This window comes from Copadichromis virginalis, linkage group LG4 (genome assembly GCF_057382275.1).
Source record: "Copadichromis virginalis isolate Kocher_CV1m ecotype Utaka linkage group LG4, C_Virginalis_male_GT1.1, whole genome shotgun sequence".
In the NCBI taxonomy this organism is placed as follows: Eukaryota; Metazoa; Chordata; class Actinopteri; order Cichliformes; family Cichlidae; genus Copadichromis; species Copadichromis virginalis.
This window is the reverse complement of record NC_140621.1, coordinates 176617-187248: the sequence shown is the minus strand read 5'-3', so window position 1 is coordinate 187248 and position 10632 is coordinate 176617.

Here is a 10632-nt window from a genome sequence, read left to right as displayed (position 1 = left end):
TTGGTTACGTTTGTTTTTGTTCTTGTTACAGTGCACTGAAAGAAAAACATCTGAGAGGTGTGGTCCACCGGTGGTGATGTTTTGGTATTTTGTAAGCTCCTGATTTAACATATCAGCTCTTTAATCGAGGCCTGAGAGATTGAACTTTAAAGCGCTATAAAATATTCTTTTTGAAAGCAGTCGCAAAGTGTTTTCTCCATGATTATAATGGGTTTGGGAGAAATTCACTTATATGGGACATTGATCACATGAGAAGTCCTGAGCCTAAAAGGATTGCAGCGAGTCAATCCAGTCCAAAAACAAGGAAGTGTTTTCCTTTAAAATGATGACGTCATCTTGCTGGTGATGGAGGCTTGAATAAGTTGCGCGTGAGACTCGATTATCAGCAACAACTGGTATGAATGTGTGTGGATGTATGCATGTGATGGACTGTGATGGACTGACGACTAAAAGTTTTAACTGACCTGATACTGAGACAAAAACGATACTGACTTTAGAGTTAGTAAAAACGTCCACAAACAATTCACCCAGCCTGTAAAAGAAGGGTGGATGTTTTGTCTTGCTTTGTTTTGTTTGGCAAAGAACAGAAGGATGATAGAGACGAAGGGGGGAGGCTGTAACTTCACAGGAGTGTGAATTGCAGACTTAACCCTTAAGTTGCCAAATTTGGAGTTACTGATGTTTGCATTAAGAAACATTGTGTTTGAATAACTGTGTTTTAATTAATTATATCATTTATATTGTTGGGAATGTTAAATGCTAAAGTGAAGAAAAGCTTTGATTTCACTCATGACTGAACATCTTATTATTAATCATTGCGGGCCACTGTAAAGAGTCAATTAACGTTTATAGAGGTTAAAAAAAAAAAAAAAAAGAATAACAGGGGAATGATAGACTTGTCACACTCAAAATGGAGATATGTAATGATAAACACTGGTCCCCGTCTTTTAGGTCCTTTCATTGAAATAGTCAATAATTTAGAAAAAGTAGAGACATAGCCGACAGGGGCATGCGACATGAGGTGGTGCTGCATAAAATAGGAGCCAAATAAAGAAAAATTATTGTTCTTAGCTTTGAGAAATTTAAATTAAAATGTACCATTGCACTCAGAGGATCAATAGGAAATTCAATATATGTTAATTTTGTATAAAGTACATGACTGATGACTGTTCTGTTCTGAGCTTTTGTTTTTACAGCACCCACTTGACCACACCAACAGTTTCTCGCCACCAACAGGGGGTACTTGCAAAGAATAGGGAGGAATTGGACTCAAAACTGGGAAAGGTAAGCCCCAAAAGGGTGTGATAACACCATAACTTTCACTTATTCCTGCTCCAAATTCTCAAAAGTTGACCCCAAACATGGAAAAGTCTTCAAACCTTTAGAGACAGAGTGGAGTTCTAGACAAATGTAAATGTGCCAAACCACATGCAAATGGAGCATTTGAATCGATAAGATGATGAAATAACACACAGTAAAATGTTGATAATGTTGATTATGTTTATCCCAGTGTGCAGAGCAAGGTTATTAGTATTAAAGAAAACAAATGAAATAACAAAAACTAGAAGTGGAAAAACATTTGCGTTAACGGAAATAAAATAAAAACAAAAAAGGAAAAAAATTAACTAAAACTGTAATGAAGTTCACAAAACTAACTAAAACTAGAAAAATTTGCATTTCCTGCGAAAATGCAGTGTGGATGCTTTAAAGCTGGAGCTGCATGCGAAAAGTAGCAGAAATTGTAAAAACTTTGTAGAAGGAAAAGAACTTTGCGAAAATGTAATAACTTAGTAAAACTGCAATATCTTGGAGGAAACATAATACTTGGCAGAAATACAATAGTATAGCAGAACTTAGCAGAAATATTGTAACTTACCAGAAACATGATAACTTCTCAAAAAATACAAGAATTTAGGGGAAATAGTATAAGATAACAGAAAAGAAATATATTTAGCCAAAAATACTTAAACATTACAGAAACACTAGGATTTAGAAAAGTAATACAACATAGCAGAAATACTGTGATTTAACAGAGGCATTGTGATGAACTGTGAATATTGTAATTTTAAATTAATACTATATTTAGCACATCTATTGTAACATGACATTCCCTCAAGCCAAGAGCATAGCAACCATAACAACGCATGGATTTTGTGAAAAATCACAGTTTTGCAACTCAAAACGTAACGAGGGATAAGATGAAAACGGTAGAAGATATGAAAAAGCTGAATCATACATGAATAGCCCAATAATTTGTGAACATTTTAAAGTTTGAATGGTTGTTCTAGCCGAAAGTAGGGGGTAGTAGTTAAAGTTTCAAAAACAAGCAAGGTTTGGCAGAATTGCGAAAGTTTCCCATTCATTTCAATGGGACAAATTAAAAGAAAAAGCTTAAAATTTTTAAAGTAAAAATAGCAAAAGTTATGGCCGGAACGAGCAAAAATAGCAAAATAGATTAAAATTTAAACGGTGAAAATAGCACAAAATTGTGTAAGTAATAAAGAATAAAGAGAAACAGGAACTTAATGGTGTAGATGCTTAAAGCATACACACAATTAACTGAACTTATAGCAAAAGGTGTTTAGTTTTCATTGATGTGTGTGCCCTACAATAGTCAAGAATGAAAATGAAATTTAGTTTCCAGATTTTTCCTTGCTGTCTCATTATGCCAGCAGGTGGCGGTACGTTAATGGAGTCATCTGTGCGGCTGCCAGTGGTGCCAACTTAGCGACTTTGTCGCTATATTTAGTAAGTCTTCAGACCCCTTAACAAAAGACGTGATAGCGCGTATCACTTTTACTCTCAACAAGCAGCGGGGCTATAACGCAGTCAGTTCTTGTTTTACCGTTTTACTCTTATGCTGTTTTATGGATCACAAGGTTTAAAATTAGTTATAAACCCACACACACGAAGTAACTCCACAGGAGTGCCTATTTCGGATCACTTTTGCCAGTCCAAGCCCAGGTGAAGGAGCAAGGTTGGAATTGTGTCAAAAAACAACAAACAATAATGGCAAAACAAATTTAACTTGTAGTTCTAAATAGACTCTAAATGCAGTTAGGATATTTTTTTTTACCCACTTTATGTCACTTCCACGATATTATTTCTCTCTCCAACAATTTGGGTTACAATGAGGTTAGCATGACCAATTATGCAAAACTAGGCGATGGCGTCATTCGGCGACTTTTGTCGACTTCTAGCGATTTTTAGCGCAACCAATAGCGATTTCCCCTCTGTGAGGAGTTGGCGACATTGGTTTCTGCTTCGTCTTCGTGCAGAATCATGTCAGGAAAAGGTTGGGAGAGAGCAACAGAGTTCAATTTGGGATTACTTTGAATATGACTGTGTTTTGTTTAAAGCAAGTATCTTGTAGTGGAAAGAGACAAATTATGAGGGAGATTTATAAAACGGTAAAAAATCCCACAAACCTTAAAATGCACTTGAAAAGCTCACATAAGGAGGCTAGCCTAGCTTACCTTGAAAAAGGTAAGGGAGTACACTCCCCTCCACTTAACCACTCATCCCCTCATCCCCAGAAACAGAAGCTAACCTCAGACAAGGCAGTGTGACGCATCCCGAGACAACAGGACGGGAACATCTACACAACTGTGTGTGTTAATTGCCTTCACAAAGTTTATCAATTCACCTGAACCAAATTAGGAATATCCCGTGCTGTAAGAGTTAATAGTCGCAATACATGGGAATGTGTCAAAACAGGGGGGGAGTTGAGTATTAACATTAATCAAGGGTTATATGAACATTTCTATGACTTCATTTGTGTTTTAATTACTTTGGTGAATTTAAGCTAATAGTGACCCTAAAGGTTTTATAAATCATTTTTCATCATTGAATCATTGAAATGAACTGAATTTTTTTTTTGGGGGGGGGGGGGGGGGGGGGGGGCAAATGTTGGGTTTATGAATGGCTAATTTGTTTTTGATGCCGTTTGTTAAAATGAGTGGTTCTAATAATTCTCTTACACACCTTGCAAATGTGCTTATAATGAGTTGGCACTCGGTCTTTTGAAGGTCATAAGCTTCGTTCGGCGTGATGGTCCGGATTGATAAAGTGTAGGAAACGCCTTGAGTGCAGAGGGCTAAATGCAAACACGCTTACACACACATAGGATATGATTAGAATAAGTCCCTGGGACATTCTCAGTGTTCTACATCAATTCTGAATCACTGGAAGGTCAATAGATAACAACATTAGATTATTAGGGCTAGGCAGGGAGGTGTTTTGGTTTTCTGTCTCTTACAGAGAAAGGAACAGACACCAGACGAGGTCACAAATATACGAGGATCCTTTGCAGCGGAGACAGACACAGTGATGGCCGAGATACCAACTGGGTCCAAGTGTCATGGCGTTTGGGCTCCGATTAGTCACCTGAAAGGATGGATCCCATAAACACAGCGATAACCATGAAGGGGTTGGCGGAAATCCAGGAACACCAAACCAATGAGGTTCGAGAGGCTCTTGGGCAAAAGGGGGACACGTTCCTGTTCCTTTTTCTGGAGGATACACCGGACCGGAGGATACACAGATTGTTGTTTGAAATCGGGGCAGAATAATCCCCTGATCTGTGCAACGACTGAAGGGTTGTCTAACCCCTGAGGTTGAAGAAAGAAGAGCAAAGGACCACCCGACTGGACGACACTGGTGGCTGCAGCAATAAAGTAAAGGTCAAAAGCTCCTTGGATAGACGTCTGAAGGGTATAAGGTAGCACCAAGATAAAGCTGTGGGAGACCTGGGGAGTGTCATCTGTACCTGCTACTGTTGTAAAAATAATTTTTTCTTGCATCTGAACCGCGCAAACACAGAGGTCATCTCACACATGGTTCGCCCAACAGAGGGACAAAGGGCCGGAGGAGTGAGTCGAAATGGACCCGGCCACACTGGATTGCAGGGTGTAGGTGAGCTCTGGAGAATCCAGAGCTCAACAGAGGGAATTGTCAAATATAATGTTGGGTTATAATATTATTTTATGCCTAATTAAAGATTGTGAATTATTATGTAGTTTTAGTTTGCATTATTCTCCTGAATTAGAAGAAGCTGATAACTATTGCATTTGTTAGACTGATTTGCATTACCTTAGACTGCTGATTTACTGTGAATGAATGATGTTGTTTTATGATGCATTATACTGCTAAGTTATAAGAAATACTGTTCGCAGAAAGTCATCGCCTTATTTGTCTGATTAGAAGAGAACAGAACATGCTGGAGTTTTCTGCTCCATCTCAGCAGGAGCAGATAAAGAGGGAGCCAAGGTCGTAGCTTAGGCGTCGTGTGAGAGAGAGTGTGAATGTTTAGGCTTTTATGATAAGGTGGGAGGACCAGAAGCTATAAGAGTTTGAGCAATGCTCCACCATTTTGAGATCTGATGCTGTCTGCATACGGTGTTTATCTCCCACGCGTGTGATCATTAAAATCATTGTTTGACTGAACCCGACCGGACCAGTGTTGTTCTTTTGGTTTTTCATCTTGTCTCCATCCCCAATATTTTGAACTCGTAACACCGCCCACCAGGCGTGTGGAAGAAAGAAGAAAAGAAGAAAAAACCCGGACCGGGCCGCCTGGCCACCCTTTGTGCGGGTGTCCGCTCCCCAGGCTCCGAAAGCCTTGCCAGCCCTTGTGATCGGGTGGCACCGCCCACCAGGCGTGTGGAAGAAAGAAGAAAAGAAGAAAAAACCCGGACCAGTCACATGATCACATTTAACCAATGGTCGCCCTTGACGGCAGAACGCGCTAGTTACGAGACGGGAACGAGCTCACAAAGAGCACGCGCATTTTTAGCGGTCCGGAGCTGTAGGAGAAACACAAGTTAACTCAGAGACACAGACTGATGCGACAAAACCAGTAAGTAGGTGTACAGCGCACACTGTAGTGTGTAGCACCCAGGAGTATTAGCTTATTACGTACACGTTGGTAAGCTGTCTTGTTGCAACTGACGAACTGAAACAAACGAGCGTGCTGTGTGTGCAACAGCGCGACAAACATTACCTGTCCTTTTATTAACTGCACAGGTAGTGCTGGTCGTAGCTGCTGGCTACCTGTGTAAGGCTGTCATGGGTCTGTAGCTCTGTCACCGTTTTAGGGAACATATTTAGTTTTAAAGTAAGTTTCCGGGCTTTTCCTGCCTTTCTGGAGGGATTATATTTCACTAAAAAACCATCTAATATGCATGTCCACATAATTATGCATTATTATAATTATAATATATTAAAAAACACACGCTGTATTTTAAAGAACATACATTAAGAAGCAGATTATATTAGATTTATATTTTAAATATGACAAAATTTGGATTTTACAGCAGTAAAATGATTGTATCTCTACAGTTTAAAGATGTAATAAGCTTTGCCCTGCACAGAGTGGATAGTGAAACAAATGGAATCATCATAAATACATTATTTCATATTTATTACTTCCCCCTCCTCTTTGCTTTATTATTGTAGCTCTAGTAATAAATAATAATGTAAGGATTCTGGATCAGCACCATGATGCCCATAGTATATACAGTATTCTGAAGAAGGTCTAACATGTCACTGTGTGTGCGTGCATGTGTGTGTTTTATTTAGATGGATTTAAAAAAAAATATTACTCATGATATAACATTGTGCAGACATGGCTGGTAAGGACATGAGGAGGAAACAGCAGGAGCTGTGTGAGGCTACTAAAGGCAGGGCTATAACATTTTTCTGTCATCATTTTATTATAGATTAAGTGCTGGAGTTGTTAGGTGTGGATAATTAGATTATAGTTTATTGCAATAGCAAGTTGTGCCTTGTTCTCAGATAGACAGCAAGTGGAGAGTGATATATGAAATGATGGGATGGAAGGAAGAAGAGAAGCAAAGAGTGATTCACAGGCAGAGCCTAAATTATTTCTCACAGTTTTTGTGTCCTTATGGTTCCAAGCGCTGTCACCAATCTTTGCATTTTGTTATTATCTCATGACACTTGTTTAATCAGCTACCATCTCTCCTGTGGACTTTTTAATGTCTACAGTGTCAGACCAACACAGCCCTGCCCTTCCCATATTAGATTCTTGATGAATGTGTGTTGTTGTTATTCAACCTGGTTCAATGTGCCCCTTTTTAACTTTGAGCACCCGCCCCTTTAAACCTCTCTGCACGGCCCTGGTGTAGGGGACACAGCAAACATGTGGAAGAAGGTACTCTGATCAGACGAGACCAAAGTTAAACTTTTTGGCCTATATGAAAAGCGCTACATGTGGCAGAAAAATAACACTGCTCATCACCAGTGTTGGGACTAACGCGTTATTAAGTAACGCGTTACAGTAACTACGTTATTATTATGGTAACGAGCACGGTAACTAGTTATTATGCCAAAACCGGGAACGCGTTACTTGTTACTGGGATTTAGATAGGCTCGTTATTCGTTACTTCGTGTGGTGGCTGTCGCGGAGCTTCCGCAGATTCAATAACATTAGCAAGTGGTGGAAGCCAGCAGGTGGATGAAGGAAAAGGGAGAAGAGGAGAGACCCGAAGCGGCCGCTGGTCCGAGTGTCAGGTGAACTGAACTTCAGGTAAGAAGTTATGACCTGCAGTCTCTCTGGGTCAGATATGAACCAAGTTTAGGTGGAGTTTATTTTCGTTGTGCTGACTTTTTCGTGCTGCGTGCTAGCTAGCATGACGGAGTTTCTATACAGCTGGGTGGTGCTATGTTACTGATGTTGAACTTTATTTTGTTCATACAGTTAATTATTAGAGTTGCCAACCGTTCCCTAAAAAACAGAATCGTCTCGTATTCAGAGAAAATATTACGTGTTTCTTATTGAGGTGAAAAGGAACACAGTTTGTTCCGGACTTCAGCTACAATGAAAAAGACACAAAGCTGGAGTTATTCTGTGTTTACGCTGCACAGCTGCCTCTTCTTCTCTCATTCTCTCCCCTCCCTCTCCTGTTTCTACTTTAATTATGAAACTGATCAATGATCAGCTGATGGCTTTTCCCTCTTGTTTATTTATCGCTCACTTTGCGCCAGAAAGAGGAAACCAGCGGATGTCGCGCTAAACAACAGCAGCACGTTTAAGCTTGATCAGCTGTTGTTAGAATTTATTTAATATTAATTTCTAGTATCAGCTGATGTTTGCTGGAGCCACAGCTGTAAAGCTGCTGGTCATGATGTCGGTTTGTATATCTGGTGAGAGGGAAACATGAAGATGAAACCAGGAGATGTCCTTACTGAATCATCAGGGCTAAACAGGTGATGGAGAAACAGGTTTACCTTTTAGGTGACATGAATGAGTTGAAGGGAAGTTATGAACTGTTTCTGAGAGACAAATAACACCAGGATCCTTTTCTAAGTAGCTGACAGCTGGTAACTGTGCAGGGGTGGGTCTAACAAAGTGTTGCCAGGGGGCCATGTAGGGAATTAACAGGGAGAGGGGGGCACAAAGAAATACTTTTCTTTCTTATTCTCATTTAAAATGTCTAGCTTTTAAAAAATAATTATCTGAATCTTACAACAAACGATTGATAGATTGATACATATATACCATCAAGACAGTGTACATCACTGTCACAACAGTGTTTGTTTTCATTCAAAGGCTTTATGATATTTGCAATAATGGCGTCTCTAGTCAAAATGCCCGGGCTGATTTTAGTCCCAGTCCAGCCCTGTATGCAGCGCATCTGCAGTCTGGTGTTACCAACATCTTCCTATTCGGAAGGCAGAATTTATGAGTTCTGAGTACAATCGAAAGCACTACGACTGCAGTTTTTGTGTTGGATGTAAAAAGCGCACATGACTCTGTGACGTAGACTAGAATCATGGCGGCGGTCAACAACGGTCCAGGCGTGGGATTTCTCTCGTGGAAATATGCACATTATTTTTTCCTTTGGTAGGTGGCACAGTGCACTTGTGGCAAGTAAGCAAGCTAGAAGACTGGCAATCTTGCTGGGTATCCAGTTAGCAACACATTAACAAGAGAAGTCTGAGTAAAACCAAAGTTACTTTCCCTAGTAACTAGTTACTTTGAAAGTAACGAGTAACTTGAAGTAACTGGGTTACTTTTGATGGAAGTAACTAGTAATGTAACTAAGTTACTAATTTAAAGTAACTTACCCAACACTGCTCATCACCCTGAACGTACCATCCCCACTGTGAAACATGGTGGTGGCAACATCATTCTGTGGGGATGTTTTCCTTCTACAGGGACAGAGAAACTGGTCAGAGATGATGGGAAGATGGATGGAGCTAAATAGATGGGAATTCTGGAAGAAAACCTGTTGGAGGCTGCAAAGGACTTGAGCTTGGGATGTAGATTTACCTTCCAGGAAGACAATGACCCTAAATATACAGTTAGAGCTTCAATGGAATGCTTTAGATCAAAGAATATCCATGTGTTAGAAGGGTCAGTCAAAGTTCAGACCTAAATCCCATTGAGCATCTGTGGCAAGAGTTGAACATTGCTGTTCAGACACGCTTTCTGTCCAATCTGTCTGAGCTTGAGCTGTTTTACAATGAAGAATGGGCAAATATTTCAGTCTCTAGATGTGCAAAGCTGGTAGAGACATACTCCAAAAGACTTGCAGGTGTAACTGTAGCAAAAGGTGGCTCTATGAAGAGCAGGGGTTTGAATAGAAATGCATGCCACACTTTTCCAAATTTATTTGCTTAGAATTTTGACAACCATGTATTATTTTCATACCACTTCACAATTATGTGCTACTTTGTGTTAATCTATCATAGAAAAGGTCAATAAAAAACACATTTTGTTTGTGGTTGTAAGGTGACAAAATGTGTAAAAGTTCAAGAACTATGATTAATGTTTTAAGGCACCGTAACTTCAAATCACCACACAAGCACACATCAGTTAACATGCATGTACACATATGCAGTTAAAGCATATGTGTACATAGGGCTGCTCGATTATGGCAAAAATGATAATCACGATTATTTTCACTGAAATTGAGATCACGATTATTTGACGATATTTATTTAACCCTTTAAGACCTACTATAGAACCAAGTCCACCAGAGCTTATATTATTTATTTTTTTTACATGCTGTAGTGCCATTTTGGGAGCATTTCAAGTTGCTATACATCAATACAACTGTTATAGCCCATATTTTAATAATATGTATGCATTAAGTCCATAGTAATTACATAAATTGCAAAAAAGTGCAATAAACTACAAAAAAAATTGAAAATCGTTTTTGTTTTGTTTACATATATTTCTACTTGGAGAAATTTAAGAGGTTTATCCCTCAAAACTTTAAATACAATAAAGTTGCAAAAAATAGTTTACAACAACAGGAAATTTATTTTGAGTGTCTTCATAGTTTTATTTCGGAGATACAGCAATTTTTATATACTGCAGGAAAAACAAAAAACAATCCTATGATGCAAATTTGCAAAGAAAACAGCATGTGCATCATTTCACTGTGGGAAGTGTTACGAACAGCTGATAGGAACTGCAAAGCCTGTTTCTGGAATATTATGTTTTTGTTCCTGCAAGCGCTTTTTATGCAATTTTTGCAAAGCTATATGTGGAACGAAACCGTGACCGAGGACAAGCTGATGGCATCAGATGTAAGTACAACTCCTCTGGTTTCATATGCAAAACAAATTATTGCGCTAGCTTACACGGTTCAGGTTCTACAG